The following is a 23,035-nucleotide window of genomic DNA, read 5'->3' as shown; positions in this document are numbered from 1 at the left end:
AAACTAACATATGGTAAATTTATCACAGGTGTACCGGTTTGGGGTTTTTGGTAGTCAAAAAATTAGTTTGGAGTGAATTTGTCACAGGTGTACTAATTTGGGGAGTTTTTTGTGGTAAACTAATGGAGAGTAAATTTTGTTTAAGCCGGTGATGGTAATATCAATGAGAGGACAAGAAAGTTTATATTCCTTGGTTATGAACAAGGTGAGCGAGAATAAGTATACGATGCACGAAATTATATTCACATGTTGTTAGTAGATAAGTTAGATTCTCTGTTACGCTACTTCTGGATAGAAGTGATTGTGAATGTGGCGGTGTTTAGGCAGATGCGTAGCTGAAGAGAATTATTGGCAGTCGATGATGAAGTTCCCTAACAATGCCAATGGCAATCGCAAAGTTCACGGGGCAATTGCAAAGTTGTCCGGACTTCACTTTCAGTCAATCTCCGTAGTGGGAATGGAAATTGACCAATAAGAAGATAAAGCTTGTGGAAATGTTTGGCGGTGTGAAAGAAAGACGCATGAGGTCCAGGAAAAAGAGAGGAAGGACCCGATAAGAAGACAAGTGTGTGCAAAAACAGGCTTATGATCTTGCATGGGGATAGACCCAAAGAAGGGTAAGCCACCTGCTGCAACCGCTATGCAAGTGAAAATGATTTAAAACTTCAGCATCTGGTGCTACCTGGTAGACACATAAGTGTATTCAGATCCATCAAGATCAGCAATCAATGTCTACAAGTGCAGTTTTCAACATCCAGTAGCGAAATGCTCCTACGAAATTAGAATATCCTGCAAGCCATAATGAGAGCATATCGGCTGACCAGTTTAATTGGGAGTAGCCATGAGCCCTAGTTGTTTTTACCTTTCAAGAATTCATTTAACGTGATGCTTGTGCTTGGACATAGTAAGAGTCCTTGTTCCTTCTGCTGCTACTGACATGGATTCCATTCTAAAATCAGTCCATACGATGTATCCAAGCAGCTCAGCCAATATCAAGAATTCCTAATATCTGTTTAAGAACAAAGCATGCCGCAGTAAAAAAGGAATACTTAACCAGTTAAAACACTCCTAACAATATTCTTTCAAAAGCTAGTGTTATATCAGATTTTGACCAAACAATTTTCGTGGATTGCACTCCAAATTAATAGCTTGATGACCACTTAAGAAAGGCACTCATATCAACGTACAAACACACAGCTGTCCATGAAAACTCCATTTGTGGCTGGCACGGATGGAGTAGAAACGCAAGTGGGCAATGCTATGTCGTGGATAACTTTTGGAAGATTCCCAATGGACGAAGTCCGAGCTTGATATGCCCGAAATCGATAGGCTTCCCCTAGCTAGTCTATCTCATGGCTTGACTATGAGGCAAAAGCAAAGCACGTTGCCCTGTTTGTTTAGAGAAATTGCCCCCTTCTTTGTTTTCATTTTCGTGAAATTAGTATGTTAAGAAGCGTTTGGTCGTGTATTCAGAACCGTTTCCAAAAAAAGCAGTTTTCAAAATCGTTTAAGTGATTGTATAGATGATGAGTAGAACACTATGAGAGATAACCAATAAATTGCTCTCTAGTGCTAATATGATTAGAAGATTCCGAGCGGATGCACTTTATATGATGAGGTACTGATATATAGATTTTTATCGACTACGATCGCATATCAATCTACCGAAAAAGTTTGTCAAAAACGATGCAGCAAAAGCAAAGCAAGTAGCCTTGTTTCGATAGAAATCAGGACACTTGTGTGGTGTCAGATTGACGAATACGTGTGGAATGGACATACATTGAGCGGTGGGTTGAAATGAATCTTTACGAGGTACATTGCCGCTGTTAAATACATTTTCCACAGGCCTGAGCCTTGCTTGTGTGATCTATCTTGTACACTTGATATATCGAAAATTTGTCAATCCTAAACGCACATCATCATGGCTCCATAATTTATCATCGAGCAATAATTTCATATCAGTAACAAGAATTCATACTTTCATATAAATTAAATTTGGCATATTTGGGATGATTTTGTTCAACTCACGCACACTGTAAGCATTATGATCACTGGTGGTATTTATGTTATTTTCATATATGAATTTAAAGAAAATTAAAATCTAGGTGATGACAATAATGTTAACTAAATTGTAAACATCAAATACAAATTGATTGGATTTGCGTAGAATTATGTTCTTATATGTTAGAACTCACTTATGTGTTAAAAATAAATAAATAAATAAATATATAAGAAAAAAAACGTGATGAAAAATGAGAGAGAAAGTCAAACTAAGATGATCATTTAACAACTTAAGAATTTTCCTGAAAGGAATAAAAACGAAAAAAAACTGGAAGTCGGCAAAACAAACCAAAGCCCACTGGCTGTAATTCGACACTCACGGATCTCCCTCCCATCCATCCAAAAATTCTCCCTTTCATATTATTTTATAGATATTAAGGCTCCATTTGTTTCGCGATAAATAAATAATTTGAAAAATATTTTTCAAAAAATGGTCACTTGTATCTAGACATGGCCATGGTTCAGGAACCGCCGGTTCCGAACCGGAACCGGTGGTTCCAGTTCGTGGCCATGTATGAACCGGAACCGGCGGTTCCGGGCCGGTTCCGGTTCCGGTTCGAAGGGGGAGGAGGAGAAAAGGGGAGGAGGCGTAGGGTAGCGAGGGAGAAGGAGGAGGGGGCGTCGGCGTCGGCGGCTGCGGCCATGGGCGGGGGTGACGGCGGCGACAGCGGCGGGGGTCAGATCTGGGAAGACGGGGGGCGGGCGGAGGAGAAAAGGGGAGGACCGGAGGAGGCGCAGGGGAGAGGGGGGAAGGGGCTGGCCGGTGAGGGAGCTGAAGAGGACGAAGACGGCGTGGACCCCCGGCAGGTTCAGCGCGGAGGAGTTGCCGGGGAAGTGGGTCACGAGCTTGACGCCGATGTAAGGGAGGGAAGGGTGGGAGGACCAGGAGGGCATGAGGAGGAGGGAGGTGGAGGGGGCGGCGGAGGGGGAGGACTGAGGAGGGAGCTTGAAGCCCTCGACTCCAGGAAGATGAACAGATTACTCGAGTTTTTTTTTTTTTTTTTGGAACCGGAGCCGGGCCCGGTCAACGGGCCGGTCCCAAGTTTGACCCGGGCCGATTCCGGGCCAAAACCGGCCCGTGGCCATGTCTACTTGCATCGCTTACAAAAATAAATGAACGAAAAATATTTTCGTCGCATACGAAAATATTTAGACATAAATTGTTGTATGTAATGAAAATAATCTTCATTAATTAATTATTTCAAGCGATACAAGCGATTATTTTTAGGAAAGTATTTTCCAAATCATTCATTTTCCGCGAGACAAATGGAACCTAAGTCAATTTACCGAATTGACTCACTTTGCTTCCTTCCAGAACAATTAACAATTAATATCAGCAATTCAAGCATCTATTTGCTCCTCTCAAAGAATAATTACCTTCGCTCATTTCATTCATGGAAAAAATAACTGACCTTTCTTTTTTTGGAGACAATCTCAATCTATAATCTTTTCTTTTTATATGCGCATTTAATTTTGTGAGCACGTAGTAAGCTAATAAAAGTAAGATTACAGGATTCTGGCAAGAAAAAGAAAAAAACTGGAAAACAGAAAATAAGAAATGAGATTACAGCAATGGCGGCTTTTGAATGAACCGATAAAATCAGCAATAGGAAGAATCGAACTCGAATCCTTCCCACCAACAACCTTCTCTCCTTTTGTGTGCTTGGCGTTGATCGTTTCTACCCTTGGAGTTGTTGATTCTTTTTGAGCTGCGACTGGAGGAATGGGAATGACAAATTAGAAGACAAAAGCATGTGGAAATGTTAGGTGGGTGTGAAAGACCCAAAAAATTGTTGTCCTATCGACCACAGCAGATGTGGCCCCAGTGTCCACACACACTATAAGAATCTTGTAAGGTTTCATTCTTCGAAGGCGACACTGATTTGCGTTACCGAGATGGTTTCCAAGTCTCGCGTGATATATAATTGCGGGCAAAAAGTACACCATGTCTGCCATAACTCAGTTACGGCGATCACTTTGGCCAAAACTTTTTTCTGATCACTTTGGGCCAACTTTTTGAAAATCGATCACTTTAGTGCCAATGCCGACGTGGCTCACGGAACCGATGTGGCTGACACGGCCACGGAGAGGTCCAACAAGATTAAAAACCAAAAACGACGCCGTTTAGCCCGCTGACGTGTATTTTTTTTAAATATTAATTAATTAATTAATTTTAAAAAAAAACCCTGCAGCAGCGGCGAGGGAGCCCTCGCCGTTGCTGCCGCCAAGCCACCACCGCCGGGAAGGGCCGACGGTGGTGGGCGCAGTGGTCGGCGAGGGTCGCCGGCCCCTGGCCGGGGCCCGACAACCCTCGCCGACCCCGGCGACCCTCGCCTCGCCAGGCGAGCCGGATCCGGCGAGGCGAGACCTCGCCGTCGCTCGGGTCGCGACGCGCGAGGTCTCGCCTCGCTCGGGTCGCGACGGCGAGGTCTCGCCGCCTAGCGAAGGCGAGGCCGCACCTTGCCGTCGCGACCCGGGCGACGGCGAGGTCCCGCCTCGCCCGGCAAGAAAGGCGAGGCCGGACCTCGCCGTCGCTCGGGTCGCGACGGCGAGGTCCGGCCTCGCCTCGCCGGGCGAGCGGGACCTCGCCGTCGCCTCGGGTCGCGACGGCGAGGTCTCGCCTAGCCCGGCGAGGTGAGGCCGACTCGCCCGGCGAAGGCGAGGCGGGGCCTCGCCGTCGGGACTCCAGGCGACTGGCGAGGTCTCACCTCGCCGAATCCGCCCTCGCCGGCGAGGCCAGTGGTCGCCGGCCTCGGCCAAGGGCGGCGACCCTCGCCGACCACTGCGCCCACCACCGCTAGCCCTTCCCGGCGGTGGTGGCTTGGCGGCAGCAGCGGCGAGGGCTCCCTCGCCACTGCTGCAACACCTTATTTGTTTTTTGTTTTTTGTTTTTTTTTAATTATTTTAATTATTATTATTTTTCTAAAAATTAAAAAATTCGAAAAAAAGCCACGTAATTTCCACGTGTACAAGTCGATCATTTTTTAAATATAAATGCCATGTCGACTTTTTGGTCGGAATTTTGGTACGGAATCACTAAAGTGATCGATTTTCCTCCGACTTGACACCAAAGTGATCCGAAAAAAAGTTATGGCACCAAAGTGATCGCCGTACACAAGTTATGGCACGTGTGGTGTACTTTTGCCTATAATTGCGATACGGAACTATGGGGAGGGCGACTGGACATGAAATGCTGAAATTATCAAAAGCCTCCGTGAGGTTTGCTTTTGGATTCAACGTACATACACACATAGCTGTCCATGAAAACTCTATTTCTAGCTAGCATTGATGGAGTACGAACACAAGTGGGCACAGCTAATGTCGTGCATGACTTTCGGAAGTGTCTCAATCGTCTGAGCTACACGAAATCGGCTGGTCTAAATAACATATGGTTTGATGATGCGGTAAAAGCAAAGCAGGTTGCCCTGTTTGTTTAGCGAAAATCTTCCGGTTTATTTTGTTTTCATTTTCATTTGAACATGAAAATAGCATGCAAAAAGGGTCTCCAAAATTGTTTAAACAATTGTAGAGTTGACGAACGGAATGTTACAAAGGATGATTAATAAAATAATCTCTAGTGCTATAATGATTAGAAGATTCCTGGTGGATGTACTTATTACGGCGAACTATCTAATAAATAGATTGTCATCGATTGTTATTGTAATTGGATGTCGAACCCGTGAAAATATATGGCAAGGCCAACGGCATCTCCATGTTACTTCTTGCTTAGTCGCTCCACTAGATGATAACATAGAAAAAGACGCGTGGGGTCTAGAAAAAAAGGGACTAAAGAATGAAAGAGGAAAGACCAAAAGCCTATAGTATCCATTGGTCACGTATTGAGAGCAGTTTCCAAAGGAAAATCCAAAATTGTTTAAGTAATCCTAGAATTGATGAGCAGAAGGTCACAAGAGATTGCTGATAAAATACTCTCTAGTACTGGTATTGGTGAGGAGATTCTAAGTGGATGCACTTCGTACGACGAGCTAACGGGTAATTAGATTTCCATCGACCGCGATCAGATGTCGAACTCCAGAAAAAGTCTGGTCATGTAACTTTGTTGGTTATTCTATTATCAAAATATTCGATAGTTCGTATTTTGTTAATGAGAGGACAAGAAAGTTTATATTCCTTAGTCATGCACAAGGTGAGCGAGAATACGAATATGATGCACGAAATTAAATTCACTTATTGTTAGTAGATAAGTTAGATTCTCAGCTACTTCTGGACAGAAGTGATTGTGAATGTGGCGGTGTTTTTTTTTTTATCAGAAGAACCATATTCATACAATTCTCACGACTTAGCTTGCGAGTACAACGGCAAAGCATCGACGCAAAGTAGACTCCAAAGATCGGGAGGGGGTAGAGTTTCCAATTCCGTGGCATAACATTTTTCTTTGAGCCTTCGCTATCCAGCCGCCACTTTGTTGGACTCTATTACAAAAAAGGTCAACTTAATATCAGTAAAATTTTCCAACAAATCTTTGGCTTTCAAAATAAGCACATGTATATCCCACTTGAAATAATCTACACATGTGATAGCTTTAACCAAGTCTAAATTATCTGACTCTAGTAGAAGGCAATCCTTTGCCCGTTCAAAGAAGAAGACTAGCGTTTCTAGAAGAGCACTGACCTCGGCTCGAGCTGCAGAGTTGGCCCTCACTGTTTTTGCAAAACCATCTACCATTCTTCCATAGCTATCTCGCATCACAGCAGCTATTGCCCCCGACGTTGAACCTTCAATAAAGGAAGCATCAATATTGATCTTCAGGACTCCCTGTTGCGGATTTCGCCAAATTTGAGGTAAGTGTTGGCCTTCAACAGCTTTTCCTTTTCCTAAATTGCTTCGTCGTGCTTCATTTTGCTTCAACTGAGCTGTATTTACCAGCTGATTTGGGTTTGGTTTCGGTCTTCGGAATATGAAATTGTTCCTTGATTTCCAAATAAGCCAAAGGACAGTCACAAGTAGCTCAAAAGGTATAGTTGTGACGCTAAAATTCCATAGCCATTCTTCAATTCTTGGGAGACCTTGATTGGGAAACTTGATTTGCAGTGAAGGATTGGACCAGACTTGTTTCGTCCATGGACAGAGGAGAAAAAGATGCTCAATAGTTTCGGGATGTTGGTGACATAGCTCACACATCGGTTCTGGTACAATACTTCTTCTAAATAGATTTACCTTTGTTGGTAATGCATTTTGACATATCGCCCATAGGAAAAATCTGATCTTCGGTTCTGTGTTTGCCTTCCAAATTTTTGTCCACAATGCTTCGGGGGTTTGATATGAAGAAGAAGCCTGATTTGGGTTTGGTTTCATTGCAAGGTCTCTGTTTCTATTATAGCCACTCTTGACTGTATAGGATCCTTATTTGGTATTTAACCAAACCAATTTGTCATCAGTGTCATGTGACCTCAGTGGGATTGCAAGAATTTCATCGACAAGCTGTTCATCAAAAAGCTGATGTAGCTTTGATTCATTCCACTTCGACTCCTCCTGCAAAATTAACTCAGCTACCCTCTTAGGCTCCTCACGATTAGGTGGACCCCCAATAACTCCCCTATGAAGCCATTTGTCTTCTCTAATGTTAATTTGTTCCCCATTGCCCACAGACCACATAATGGAAGGATGGATAGATGCTCTCCCCATCAGAACACTAAGCCACCCCCATGAGGGACGAGTCCCTTTCCCTGCATGCCAGAAATCACAATTAGGGAAATACAGCCCTTTCAATACTTGAGTCCATAATGAGGAAGGGTTTTGGGTAATTCGCCATGCTTGTTTTCCCAACATAGACCCATTAAAAGTCATTAGATCCCTGAATCCAAGTCCTCCACTATCCTTTCTTCGTTTCAGAACATCCCATTTCCTCCAATGGAGTCCAGCTTGTGTTTCACCATTTTTCCACCAAAAAGACGCAATTTTCTTTTCAATTGCCCTGCAAATGGAGACGGGGATTTTAAAGATAGACATAGCATATTGGGGTAGTGCTTGCACCACTGCTTTGATGAGTATTTCTTTTCCAGCTTTTGACATCAGATTTCCCTTCCAACCTGCTAGTTTCGTGTTTACTCTTGCTAGTATCCAGGCAAACATATGTTTTTTTGATGCCCCCCAGTCTGAAGGGATCCCTAGGTACTTCCCCTTCTTCTCTAATTCTGGAACTCTAAGCTCATATGACATAATCTGTCTCAAACTCAGTGGACAATCCTTGCTGAAATATACCCCTGACTTGTTTAAGTTTATTGATTGCCCAGACGCAAAACAGTATTGATTCAAAACAGCTGCAACTTTTTGGCATTCCATAATCGTTCCATCGAGGAAAAAGATTGAGTCGTCTGCAAACAAGAGGTGAGATAGCGTGGGGCAGAATCTATTCAGCTTGATCCCCTTTATACTTCCGTCCTCCATTGCCTTTTTCATCAAAAAAGATAATACATTACCCACCAAGATGAACAAATAGGGGAGAGGGGATCACCTTGTCTAATTCCTCTTGCTGGTTGAAAATAGGGTAGAGGCTCTCCATTTAGCTTGACACTAAAGGACACAAAGAGAGACACATTGCATAATCCACTTCACCCATTGATCACTGAAACCCATCTTCCCCATGCAAGCTTCCAAAAATCCCATTCAACTCTGTCATAAGCTTTTTGCATATCAAGTTTAAGCACTGCTTGAAACTTTGTTTTTCTCTTTCTGATTCTCAACTGATGTAGCACCTCTTGGACAATTAAGATGTTATCCTGAATTTGTCTTCCACTCACGAAGGCACTTTGCTCAATAGAAATTAAGTTTGGCAAGCATATTTTCAATCGGTTTGCCAAGACTTTTGATATAATCTTGTACGCAAAGTTACACAGGCTTATGGGGCGAAATTGTTCCAGTTTTTCCGGGTTTGGGATCTTTGGAACGAGGGATATATATGTTCTGTTCAGCTCTGAGTTGAGATACCCCGAGCGAAAAAAGTTTTGTACCTCCCTGAAAACTGCTTGTTGTAGCTCTTTCCAGTTATGCTGAAAAAACTGGCCATTTAAACCATCGGGTCCTGGGGCTTTTGTAGATCCCAACTGGTAGACTGCTTCAGTTACTTCTTCTAGTGTCACTGGCTTTGTCAACATCTGGTTCATGTCCTCCCCTACTAGACAAGGATAGTCCTCCAGAGTTGGCTGGAAATTTCGAGGGCCGACTGTTTGAAAAAGGTTGCTGAAGAATTGAGATGTGTGCTGCTTTAGTTGAGTTATATCATGAGCCCATTCCCCTTCTTCATTTTTTAACATGGAGATTTTGTTCCTCTGTCTCCTCTGAATTGTTGTGGCGTGAAAAAATTTAGTGTTTTTGTCTCCCCATTTGAGCTAATTTACTCTCGATCTCATACCCCAGTACATCCCCTCTTGTCTCCACATCTTCTCGATTTCATTTTTTAGAAACTGCACCCTCTCTCTTTCCCAATGCAAGTGTCGGTTGTTGGAGATGTCCTGAAGCTCTCTCTTTAAAAGGTCTATTTTCTTCTTTCCATTGGAGAACTTTGTGTTGCTCCATTTAGATAGAGCCAATGATACCACTTTCAGCCTCTTCAAGCAGATCTTCATTCATCAATTCTTCCGAGTGCCGACTTTTTAATGATGTTTCCACATTCCTCATCTTCCACCAAAAGCCTCAAATTTAAAGTCTTTTTTCCTTTTCACTAACTCGGGAAAGAGAGATAACAAAATAGGACTATGGTCCGACCCTATTGCCGGCAATGCATATGCTTCGGCGTGTGGAAAGCAAATTCGCCAGTCCATAGTGCACAATACCCTGTCCAATCTCTCCTTGACATGATTTTCTCCATCCCTATTATTTGTCCAAGTGAAAGCACATCCCTTACTTTCCAAGTCCATTAAAGAACAAGCATTGATGAAGTCTCGGAAAGCATTGAGTCGATAATGTTCTGCCATGCGCTTCCCTATTTTTTCCCAGTGATAAAGGATTTCATTGAAGTCTCCTATGCAGACTCATGGTAGATCATTCAAGTGGCTAATGTTGTACATATCTTCCCAAAGAACTAGCCTTCTCTGGAACTCATTTGGTGCATGTATAAAGGTCAGTCGCATTCGTTGTTTTGTTTCCTCTAATACGCACACCAAATCTATAAAGAATTTAGAGTTTGATTCCACTATTAAAGATACTCTGTCATCCCAAAAAATAGCCATACCCCTGGCAATACCCCTCGGATTAACCAAAAAACTGTTCTGGAGTCGTAGCTGCCTTCTGAGCCGAAGTACTACTTGTTCTTGATTTTTGGTCTCCATCAAAAAAAATATACTGGGCTTTTCTTGAGCCACTAGGGCTCTGATTGCTTGAATTATCAAGGGATTGCCCAACCCCTGACAATTCCAGCATATAATATTCATATGTAACCCGGTGGCTTATTAGGGCTAGCCACCAAAGCCCATTCCATTGTTCCTGACACCACTTGAATAGGTGTATCCAGCAATTGAGTTTCATCTAGCAACTGCGAGTTTGCCATTTGTGCTTTATAGGGGCTGTACCTGCGTTTCTTCTTAGCAGCAGCTTTCTTTGTCTCTTTAAGCTTCTTAGTCTGAGCAACTTCTGGGAGCGTTTGTACATCAGGGGAGGTAGAGCCACTGCTCTGACCTGTAAACGGCAGATTGGTTGAAATAAAGTCCTCACCCCTCTTGGCTTGTTGCTGCGACTGCTTACTTGTATCCCCAAACATTATGTTCTTTCCCTTTTCTACTTGAATATGGTTGGGCCGAGAGACGGGTTGCGGGGGCTTCACCCCGAAAAGGCACAATCTAGAGGGAAAGTATTGGGGTCTCGAGATAATTTCCTCCTCTATATCCTCCTCCTTTAACTTCCCATAAAAGAGCTTCATAAAAGGATCATGACCCTGTATTTCCGGCTTTAAGCCACCGGCCATAGAGACACTCATCCTCGCCTTCGATTTCCCTTCTTTGAATTCGACTTCTTCACGAATTTGCGTTGTGCCCTAATCTACCACAAGAGTAGCAGAAATTAGGGAGCCTCTCAAACTTATAATCCAACCGAGCTTTTTCCCTCCCATACTAGCAATAAATCCAGATTTTAAAGGGGTTTTCACATCTAAGAGGGCTTTCGCCTTCCCAATTTTGTTAGCTATAACACCTTTCGCATCTACCTTCACATCCATAACCAGACCCAGACTTTTAACAGCTCTTAGAATGACTTCTTCTGTAAGCCATTCAAAAGGAAGTCCGTGGATTTGCACCCAAAAAGGACACGTATCAAACTCATATCGGTGTGGAGGCATATCTGGTTCCGATTTTTTGAGAATCAATAGATGGCTCGAGAAGGACCAAGGACCAGTTTCAAACACCCTCAGAAGTTCTTTCTCAGTCATGAAGGTAATGGCATAAATTCCAGATTCCAAAGGGGAGAAGGTTACATTCTCAAGTCTCCATGCTCTCCTCATTGTGCTTTGGAATGCTAGAAAGTTTATCTTTGGGTTTTGAAACAGCTTGCCAACGAGGGTAAGTCTACCTTCTCTGATTTTGCTTGTAGGAACTGCCTCATCCATTGCAGTAACTTCTGTTCTTGACCAAAGCCTGCCTAATCGTTTGCTGAGTACTGCCATTCGACTTTCTGATTCCTCCTCCCTCTCCATGATCACTTTCCAAAGAAAAAACAGAGCATACAGAAAGACTTACCCGAGACTAGATGTAATCGATTCAAGAATGAAAGACCCAACGCAGAGCGATCAGGAGAACTGCATAGCATTCCGATATGGACTTCAACCGAGAATTTTGTTGGACAAGACGCCGACCATAAATCACCTTCACCTTACCCTCACCGGTAGTGCTCCGAGGTTAGGGCGGGAAGAGTGGTTCGAGCATCAAAACCGGGTTTTGGGCTTTAGGAAACCACTACAAAAAATATGATTTTGCGACGAATTTTGCGACGAAAAATTTGCAAAAATCCGTCGCAAATCGAATTTGCGACGACTTTTGCGACGGAAAAATTCCGTCGCTACTAGGTCGTCGCAAATTTTTGCGACGGAAAATTTAAATTTCCATCGCAAATTTGCGACGAAAAAAAATTCGTCGCAAAATCCATCGCAAAGTTCGTCGCAAATAATTCGTCGCAAAATCCGTCGCAAAATCCGTCGCAAAATCCGCCGCAAAATTCATGGCAAAATTCGTGGCAAAATCCGTCGCAAATTTCGTGGCAAAATTGCGCCGCAAATCGAATTTGCGACTACATTTAATTTTGTGACGCTTACTAGGTCGTCGCAAAATTAAATCACAAAGTTCGTCGCAAAATTCGTCGCAAAAATCGTCGCAAAATTCGTCGAAAAATCCGTCGCAAAATTCGTGGCAAAATTCGTGGCAAAACTCGTCGCAAATTTCGTGGCAAAATTCGTCGCAAAATTAGCCACGAACTTTATTCGTCGCAAATTAGCCATGAACTTTATTCGTCGCTAAAATTGCCACCAAATTTTTTTACTTTTGCCATGAACATTATTCATGAACAAATTTAGCGACGATTTTTTATTAATTCTTTAACGACGAACTCTGCAACGAATATCGTTTAGGGACGAAATTAGCGACGAAATTTTAATTTTGGAACGAACTTTTGTAATTTGTGATCGTACGATAAAATCATTTATTTTATTTTTGTGATTTTAAACCTAATTAAAAGAAAAATTAATTTTTGGAATTTATATTTAACATTGATTAAACACTTAATAACATCAAAATATTATAATAATATGAAAATGAAATACATTCATCTACATTTTCCACAAAAATGACATAAATATTTTTCTTTATAGTACACATAATGAGAGAATAAATAATCTTGCACAATAACTAATCTTTGCACAATAAATAATGACGACAGAAATAAATCAAAAAAGAATATCCTGCTTTTAGCGACAATACCCATCATATAAATACTGAACAAAACTAAAGACACGGTCCATGTGAGATGCTCACTTCCTGCTCCAGTTTTAATAAATGCCGGTTGAAATGTTGTTTGCAACCTCTCATTTGCATAACTTATGCAGAATTGCTCAAAGCTGTTCTTCTACAAAACATAAATTGTCTGGAATTAGACACAAAATTAGTGACATTGTTTCCACATTAAATGTTAATATATTCAGCTTCTAAAGGATACATAATGACTGTACACGGCATAGATTGTGAGGATATGAAAAGTGCAAGGCGTTCATGGCTCAATGTGAATGATATACCTGCATGTACATGAATATTGGATCTAAGCAAGCTTACAAACTCAAAAGCACATTAATAGCAGACATCGAGTTAAGTCTTTAAGAGAAAGCCTCGAAGCCATTACCTGCAAGGATGATTACAAGAGCTGTTGTCCAAAAACTTCCATAAAACCACAAGAAGACAGTGCCACAAAGTGCAAGCAGCAAAAGTGCAGCGGCAAACCCCACAAAAATACCCACAAGAACATCATTGCACCTGAATGAATGCAAACTTCAGTCAGTAAAAAGGAATGCAGCAGAAGCAAAGTGTGCTTAATAGAGTTATTCTGAACATTTCAGAAAGAGCAACTGAGGAATGAATTCTAGGAACATAGACAAAAGAGGATGTGTATCTTACTAGATAAAATCCAGCAAGAATACCGTGTGGCTCCAAGGAGTTTGGAAGTGACAACAGGTAATACTCTATGCTTATTTTGATTTCTTCTACTTTGACAGGAAGGAGGAGTTGCACATATTTATAAGCTCAGTTCAGGATGAAATATTGACATACAAACATGAATGGATCCAGGGTAACAGGTCATGTCAGGATGGGAAAGGATAACTTGAACCAGCAATACAATAGGAAGTCAATAAAAATAGCTTGTGAAGTGACGAGTGACTTTTCGACCTAAAAGGAAAAAAGTGATGAGTGACTTACCGAGACCACAAGAAACTTTACCATGCCGACCATAGCGATAGCTGAGAAAATTCCACACCATATGATAGAAAAGAAAGATGTAGTCCCCATATGTAGGAAAGAATCGATTCCCCTAAGAGTGCAATCCAACCAAATCATTGATAAGAGAAACATTGTGTTCCCAAAGTATACAAGCCATTTCAAAACAACCTAGTAGGCCAGCTCAATCTTCACTTTGACATAGTCACGAGCCTTTAGTATGTCACCTTTGTGACTCTAGCCACTCTCCAGCTGCCCTTAGGACACACAAAACTGATCTTCTCACATTTCTAACAACTAAATTGTCAAATATGTGGACATTTTCTATTAGATTCGTTATATGCCCATTCAGCTTGCAGCCCAGGCCACCTTTTCGGCTATTTTGACAATTATTATCACAATGTAGTCCACCTTGTTCTCTCTCGTGGGACATGCCCATAGGAGATGCATTTTGAATATAATCCCCTGAAGATTCCCCAGACAGAACTGGGTGCTCTAATCCCTGAGCTGCATCTGTCCCTTGTTTATCCATACTCATTAGTTTCCCAGTTCCTTGACTCATGCTCTCAGCCGACACGTTGCTCGAGTGATGACTGTTCACAGTTGTCTCTTTAGGAGGAATCTTCACGTCAGTAGCTTGTCTTCTTTCTTGATGTGTTTCTGAACCCTTCTTTTTGCCATTCTGTGAGGAACTACTAACCCCATTCTTCTGCTGATTGCCCTTCCTAGCCATGAGTCAATATCCTAGGAGATTCTTCCTGGGTTAGGATACCAAGTTAATACATCCCCATCAATCAAAGTTGGCTTGCCATGCTGATAAGTGTTTTACTGCCATACCATCACCCATATTAAAACAGATGTCAGAGCTTATCTACCATCATTTAGGAAAAATAAGATGCCAACCTCGTTGACAGAGCACACTCCACAACTTCAAGAAAAGCTTGGTCAAGAAGTTTATGCACCTAAAATCGTAATTTATACCTTCCAAAGAGATGCATTTTACAAACTGTAAGACCTAAAAACACAGTAACATTGTTTTTTACTTTTTAATTTCAACGCAGTAGCTTCTAGTTATAATTACAAAAAAGCAAGGGAAAAAAAAATCAAAGGTGCTAGAAGTTTTGAGAAATCCATGGTCTAAACCCTCCAAAATCACTTGAAGCAGGGGGGAGCCAATTCCAAACTGAATTACAGGTCAGAACGACTTCACCAAGCAAGCTCTGTTACCAAAGGCGACTCAACAGTCACTTAGCATAACAAAAGTTGCAAGCTTCCGCTATTTAACCAATACTCCTCTGGGGAACCACAGACATAGGTAAGAACTTTCAACGGAATCGAACTGAACACATTCCCAAGTAAAGAAAAGTGTAAATTCAAGACCCAACAACCAAAAAGTTTACTTCCCCGAGAGCATTGCAAAAGCTCCGAATTTGAACACTCAGCCCAGTAATTCAGCTAACAGAACCCCGCTGGATACGAAAATCAAAAGCCAAGCAACACCACTGTCGCACCCAGAAACATCGCTTGAAATTCAGCACGCAACACTAGCACTAAAATCACGAATTACAACACCAGAACCCCCTTTACCCCAAACTACACCCGAAACAGTCGAGAACGAGCAGGAACGCAGCTAGAATCGAGCAATCAGGCACCCGAGAGAACGGGAGGAGCACGCAATCAAACGAACGAGCCGGCAATCGGGTGCAAGAATCACGGAACGCGACGACCCCATCCAGCGAACACCAACCGGAACACCCAAAGGGGAAGTACCTCGAGGCCAGTTCGGCGGCGGCGCCGCCCCCCAATTCGGACGAGGGAGGGACGGGGGCGAGGGAAACACGGGGGGCCGAGGGAACCCGAAGGGACGCGGGGCCCAGCTGCTGCTGCTGCTGCTGCTCCTCCTCCGCGGCGGCGCGTCCTCTCCACCATCATCGAAGCTGCGGTGCGAGGGGTAGGTTCTATATCTAGCGAGGGGTACAGCGAGTGCAGATCTGATCGAGAGACGAAAGAGGGAGAGGCAGGGAGAACAGCGAGTGCAGGGAGGATCTGAGGAATCAGCAGAGAGAGAGAAGAGAATGGCGGGTGAGGGCGGGCAAATTGGAAGTGAGGGCAGGGAACGCGAAATTTTGCGACGGACTTCTTTGTCCGTCGCAACTAGCTACGGACAACTTTTTCCGTCGCTAATTTTAGGTACCGAATGATAACCATTCTGTTCCGAAATGAGTTTCTGAACCAGAAATAGAAAAATGGATGAGTTTCTGAGAAAAAAAAACCCGTTTGATAATGACAAAAAATTTCTATTTCTAGAACAGAAACCCGTTTGATAACAGCACAAAATTTCTAATTCCCAAATAAAAACCCGTTTGATAAACAACATGAAAATTCTATTTCCAGAATAAAAATCCATTTTTTAGAAATGGAATAAAAAATTCGAAAAATTCATAAAAATCTTTAAAAAAATTCAGAAAATCCCAAAAATTGAAAAATTCCAGAAAAAATCATCAAAATGTCGAGAAAATAAAAAAATTTAGATTTCGGAAAATAGGAAATTTGTTGAATTTTTTTCAAAAAAATCAAGAAATCAAAATTTCAAAACTTCACTTGTAATTGCTGTAAATACCCGTGGCCACCCACTTTTAGTGAAATTTAAATTTTTTAAGTGCAAAAAAAATCAAAAAATCAAAAATTTCAAAACTTCACGTAATAGCTTAGAATACCTGCGCCACCCACTTTGAAATGAAATTTAAATTTTTTAAGGTGCTTAAAAAAATTCAAAACTCAAAATTTCAAAACTTTACAAAATGGCTTAGAATACATGTGGCCACCCACTTTGAGTGAAATTTTAATTTTGGAGGTGAAAAAAAGCAAAAAATAAAAAATTTCAAAACTTCACAAATGACTTAGAATACATGTGGCCATCCACTTTGAGTGAAATTTAAATTTTTTAGGTGAAAAAAACATAAAAAATAAAAATTTCAAAACTTCACAAAATGACTTACAATACCTCTAGCCACCCACTTTGAGTAAAATTTAATTTTTTTTAGATGCCCAAATGGTATTTTTGATTTTTTTTTTATTTTTTTGGTTCCTAAAGAAAATTAAATTTCACTCAAAGTGGATGGCCACATGTATTCTAAGCCACTCTGTGAAGTTTTGAAAATTTTTCTTTTTGCTTATTTTTATTTTTTTTCGACACCTAAAAAAAATTAAATTTCACTCAAAGTGGGTGGCCATAGGTATTCTAAGCAATTATGTGAAGTTTTTTATTTTTTATTTTTTTTTTTTTTCGGCACCTAAAAAATTTAAATTTCGCTTAAAGTGGATGGCCACAGTATTCTAAGCCCATTTTGTGAAGTTTTGAAATTTTTTTCTTTTTTTTTTTTTATTTTTTTTCGGCACCTAAAAAATAAAATCTCGCTCAAAGTGGGTGGCGCACATGATTTTAAGCCATTCTATAAAGTTTTGAAATTTTTACTTTTTTTGCTTATTTTTATTTTTTTGGCATATAAAAAATTTAAATTTCACTCAAAGTGGGTGGCCACGTATATTTTAAGCTATTCATGAAGTTTTGAAATTTTTATTATTTTAATTTTTTACCTAAAAAAATTTAAATTTCACTCAAAGTGGATGGCCACAAGTATTCTAAGCCATTCTGTGAAGTTTTGAAATTTTTGATTTTTTGTTTTTTTATTTTTTATTTTTTTCGGCACCTAAAAAAATAAAATTTCGCTCAAATTGGGTGGCCACAGGTATTCTAAGATATTCTGTGAAGTTTTTAAATTTTAGAATTTTTTATTTTTTTTTGGCAACTAAAAAAATTAAATTTTGCTCAAAGTGGGTGGCCATAGATTTTCTAAGCCATTTTGTGAATTTTGAAATTTTTTATTTTTATTTATTTATTTTTATTTTTTTCGGTACCTAAAAAAATTTAAATTTCACTGAAAGTGGGTAGCCACAGATTCTAAGCCATTCTGATTAAGTTTTGAAATTTTTGATTTTTTGCTTTTTTTTCTCACCTCAAAGATCGTGACTTCCATATGAATATGTGTGTTGAAGAAAATGAATTCCTCGAAATGGTTCTCACTTTTGTTCCGTAAATGAAAAACCAACTTTTTTTGGTTCTCATTTCTAGTTTCGAAATCGCTTTTGGAAGCAAACTTGTCCCGGAAATAGAAAAATGAAATTGCGTTACCAAACGGGTTTCTGGTCCAAAACTGATTCTGGGAATAAAAAACCAGTTCTGGACAGAACCAGAATGATTTTCATGCAGCACCTTAGCGACAGACTTCTTTTTCCGTCGCTAATTTCAGCGACGGACTTCTTTGTCCGTCGCAAATTAGCGATGGACTTTTTTTTCCGTTGCTAATTTTAGCGACGGACAAAAATGTTCGTCGCTAATTTTCCAAGGCTCAATTTATTTTTTATAGTGTAATTTTGTGATGGATTTTAGTCCGTGCCTCATTAGCGACGGATTTACCCACGAAAATAAAAAATAGTTGGGAAAGTGAAGCAAGAGTTTATTTTCGTCGTTATCCGTTCGTTCGGCGGAAAATATTCTCCTTTTGGAAAATATTTTCCTGGAAGTCATTTTCCTGGAAAACGTTTTCCCGAAACATAATTTTCCGGTGTTCGGCGATCAATATGAAAAAGTTTCGAAAAATATTTTTCGCCGAAGACAGCGGCGGCGGCCGGCGGGCGGGCGGGCGGCTCAGCGGCGGGCGGCCTGGCGGTTGGCGGCGGGCTACAGCACGACCAACGGCGGCCGGCGGCCAACGGCGGTGACCGGCGATCAACTTCCTCTCCCACGGAAATCATTTTCCCTCCCATGGGCAATTTTACCTTCAACTTGGGGGAAAATGATTTCCTATTTTCACAAAGAGGAAATCATTTTCCTCAAAACAATGAAGAATTTGGGGGTGGGGAAGGAAAATGTTTTCCCACGGAAAATATTTTCCGCCCCCAAACACCGGAAAACGCGGAAAATGTTTTCCGGAAAAATATTTTTCTGCAAACGAACACAGCCTAAATCCGTGGCTAATTAGCTACGGATTTAGCGACGACCTTTTAAAAAATAATTAAAAAATTCAAATTTTTTACAAAAATAAAAAAGAGAAATAAAAAATAATTAAGAAATTCGATTTTTTTAAAATAAAAATATTTAAAAATTCTTTTATTTTTTTGATCTAAAATAAAGTCATGAGATTGAAATCATTTTCCAATGAAATCCAAACATCAGAAAACGATTTCCATCGTATATCACCAAACGAATGAAAACTAAACGTATTCATGGAAAATGATTTTCCGGAAAACACTTTCCTTTATCATTAAGTTTTCCGCAAAATAAACGTACCCTTAGAGTGATTACCAACTTTTTTCGATCAAGTTACTAACTAGTTTTATGTTACCTTCTTTTATTTGGTTTTCTATTTTGAAATGACCGACTTTTCTTATCTCTAACAAAAATACATTTGTAATTTTCTACCAGCTTTGAATTTATCTTCTATTACATGAAATTATCAACTTTTTTGTGTGCCTCATTAACTTTTGCCCAATTAAGTTACCAATTAGTTTTGGATTGTCAACTCTAATTTGAGTTGCTTACCCATTTGGTTTTTTAACTTACCAATTTTTATATTGAGTCATGCTTCTTTTTGCATGACTTACTAATCCCATTTTACGATTTAATACCAATTAATTTTCTATTACTAACTGTTATTTTACTTAATTACTAACATTTATTTGATTTTATCGTCGCTAAATCCGCGACGGATTCTTTTTCCTTCGCAAATTTGAGTCAGATTTTTTTCCCGGTGCAAATTTGCGATGGATTTTTTTTCCGTCGCAAATTTGCGACGGATTTTTTTTTCGGTCGCAAATTTGCGACGGATTTATTTTTCCGTCGCAAATTTGCGACGGATTTATTTTTCCGTCGCAAATTTGCGTCCGATTTTATTTCCAGCGCAAATTTGCGACGGAATTTTTTTTTCCGTCGCAAATTTGCGACGGATTTTTTTTTTCCGTCGCAAATTTGCGACGGATTTATTTTTCCGTTGCAAATTTGCGTCCGATTTTATTTCCAGCGCAAATTTGCGACGGATTTTTTTTTTTCCAGCGCAAAGTTGTCCGGACTACCCTTTCAGTCAAACTCCGCAGTGGGAATGGAAATTGACCAATGAGAAGATAAAGCATGTGGAAATGTTGGTGGTGCAAAAGAAAGACGCGTGGGGTCTACAAAAAAGGGACTAAAGAGAAAAAGAGGATAGACCCAAAAACAGGCATATGATCTTGCTCGTGGATCACGTGGAAAGGGCAGCCACGAATCTCTATGCAAGTGAAAATGATTTGAACGTTCAACATCTGGTGCTGCCTGGTAGACACATAAATGTATTTAGACCCATCAAGGTCAGCAATCAATGTCTTGAACCGCAGTTTCCAACATCTAGTAGCGAAATGCTCTCATTAACTTAAGAAGTTAGTGTATTTAGACTCTGTATATTTGGTCATGAAAGAAGTAAGCTTGTCAATAAGAAGATGCAAGTTTGAGTGATGGATATCAATATTGGTGAAAAAAATTTAAGTTAGCCGGTGTTTGAATACACTAATTAAGAGACCATGACAAGGTCTGACTTGAGGATCGAATCACCGTTTCTTGATGAGTTTGCATCAACATGGAAACATGGCATGTCACCATCTGAAGAAGCTTTTCTGTGTCTTTGAGATGGCAGTTTTCAAAAAGACACATACTTTTTGAAAATGCAATGTCAGCCTTTACCGCCATAATCATTTCATTCGCCAAGAAAAAGGAGATGGCGGTGAGTATGTTTTGCATGTTTTGATCAATAAACCAACAAAGTTTCTCACACAAATAGCTCTCAATTCTCCCTTAGGCAATAAACGAAACGAGTCATATTCAACTCACCAAATATACAGAGTCTTAGACAAAATTCATCTTCTTACAGAAAAATAAAAATAGTGAGAAAATGTGATGATACAATGCTTATCTTACTGCTCCACCGTTCCATGACACAAAAGTAGGGCATGTCCTTAATTGCAAAACTTGCTAAAGACTCACAAAGTTCATATGTAGTGTTAAACAAAAGACTACAACTCATTTTGCTCAATCCAGAAGTGCACAAATTTCAGTCGTAATGGATTATCTATCTCACATGCACTGTTCGTAAGTCATAGCTTAAGAATACTGCACTTTTAAATAACCTTTATGACGAACTCTTCAAAGCATGAGATGAATGGTGGCCAGCTCAAGTCATGCGATAGAATTGAGACGCCAAAAAAAACCAAGGCTCAACCTTTGAACAAGACATGTTTTTAAGAAATTTGACAAACGACAATTTAGAAGCATAGATAGAATGTCGTCCTTTATACCATCAATCGAAAACATCCACAAAATCGACCCATTTAACATTTGAACATTGTGCTAAATGATGCTGCGTATCATGTGGTCACCAATACAATGAAATTAAAGCTGCATGACCAGCTAATCTCCACGTATAGTCAACAACTAAATATAGCAACGAAAATATGATAGCGACATGGCAAGGAAAGAGCATGTTGACCTCGTTTGTATCAATTGCTTCATCTGAAGGAATTGCATGAAATACTCTGTAAGAAGAAGAGAATCAACGAGCAATGAGACACAAATTTAGGCTTCGAAACTTCTATTGAAACATACCACCTATGGAAAAAGGATAGCAAAATACTGGACAATCACGCCAAAATCCATAATTGGGCACTTAGACACATCATTATTGACCCGAGGTTCATTTTTTCTTTAAATTCTCCAAAGAAAATTCCTTCTATTTAAATGGAAGATTCCAGAAAACAAAGGAGCATACATAAATTAGAAGTGAGCTTTTTCTCAGTTTCTTTTAGTCCTAAAATAATTTTGATGATAGTCATTGCTAGTCCTATAGACGATTTTTGCTTGATAAATAGAAAAAGTTCAACTATAGGGCACCAAGCGGGTGCAAACCCATTTACATAAACAGCCCAAAAAACTAAAGCCATACATAAAATAGCTCTCAAAACCAAAAGGGAGCTCATGCAGGATGAACCATCAATTATATGAAAGCAATTGGCATATAACAATTGCATAGGGTTTCAAATATCATGAAATCATGACAAGCCCGAAACATACATGTTTAGAGCTCATCGTCTATATTAATGGGTTCCTTCTTCAAACTTTTGCCAGAAAAGATGCCAATATCTTAATCTAAGGAGGGATTACTCCAGCAGATTTCTGTAAGTAATATATTCATCAATTTTCTTTCAGCATAGACGAGGCTCTTAACATCGGTTAATATAGAGTCGAACAGGAAATTCTGTCACCATGCAAGAATGCTCAAAAAGGCACAATTCTGCAAATGTTTAAAGAATAAGCAAAACTAACCTTTCTTCTACACCGGGAATGAGATCCTCAGTCAAAGCCACTCCGCCAATCTAAATCACCAAACCGAGTCATTATACCCAGTCAATTTATAGCAATTCAAAGAACATCTCAGGGTGTGCACGATACTCACCAGTTGTATGCTGCAGAATAGTTTTCTCTTAAGATCGATATGCCCTGTTAAAGTAATATAAAAAAACTATGAACCATGATACATTAACAATCCCTGCAAGCAGAATTGAAGAAATTGCGAAGGACCTCCCAGTTGAAAGGATGCTACTAGTGATTGCTTCAGCAAGGTCAACCTTCTCTTCCTTCTTAAGTTTTGTTTGAAATATAAGATAGCTGTCCCACATTAGCAATTTAATGTTAAACCCAGGATAAAAGCTATCTGCCATGTCTGGTCGTCTGGGATAATCAAAATGCCAAGTTTCTTTTAGAATATCCTCACTATCATTATATCTTGCAAAATAATCATTTTGTCACGATTAAACTTGATCTGAAAAGTTCTTAGAAGTAACAATTTCGCTCACCAAGAACGAGGTGGCGGAGGATATACATCTGGAGCCAAAAGCATTAAATAAAACAAACCTATAGAGGTACCTAAATAAAAAGGAACTATTGGTGCATCTCTAGAAAGCTAAAC

The 23,035-nt window shown here is 40.1% G+C and overlaps 3 long non-coding RNA genes and 1 pseudogene across 4 annotated transcripts; 1 reads left to right on the top strand and 3 right to left on the bottom strand.

The window, feature by feature from the left end:
* Positions 1–426: 426 nt before the first annotated feature.
* The window catches only part of LOC115687765 (actin-related protein 9-like), a 30,456-nt pseudogene continuing 7,847 nt past the window's right edge, over positions 427–23,035 (bottom strand).
* On the top strand, positions 6,931–7,854 carry LOC130136953 (uncharacterized). Its single transcript, XR_008815632.1, has 2 exons — positions 6,931–7,037; positions 7,114–7,854. It is a non-coding gene; the product is annotated as an uncharacterized LOC130136953 (long non-coding RNA).
* Positions 12,848–14,210, bottom strand: LOC130136952 (uncharacterized). 2 transcript variants are annotated; one of them, XR_008815631.1, is made up of 3 exons: positions 13,396–14,210; positions 13,231–13,291; positions 12,848–13,125 (listed from the first exon to the last, which is right to left on the bottom strand). It is a non-coding gene; the product is annotated as an uncharacterized LOC130136952 (long non-coding RNA). The 2 variants fall into 2 exon arrangements; XR_008815630.1 differs by lacking the exon at positions 12,848–13,125 and having other exon boundaries at positions 13,150–13,291.
* Positions 14,422–16,121, bottom strand: LOC130136951 (uncharacterized). Its single transcript, XR_008815629.1, has 2 exons — positions 15,374–16,121; positions 14,422–14,947 (listed from the first exon to the last, which is right to left on the bottom strand). It is a non-coding gene; the product is annotated as an uncharacterized LOC130136951 (long non-coding RNA).

This window comes from Syzygium oleosum, unplaced genomic scaffold (assembly GCF_021117445.2).
Source record: "Syzygium oleosum isolate NSW1041296 unplaced genomic scaffold, Sole_v2.1 Sole_v2.55, whole genome shotgun sequence".
NCBI lineage: Eukaryota > Viridiplantae > Streptophyta > Magnoliopsida > Myrtales > Myrtaceae > Syzygium > Syzygium oleosum.
This window is presented reverse-complemented; position numbering and strand designations above follow the sequence as displayed.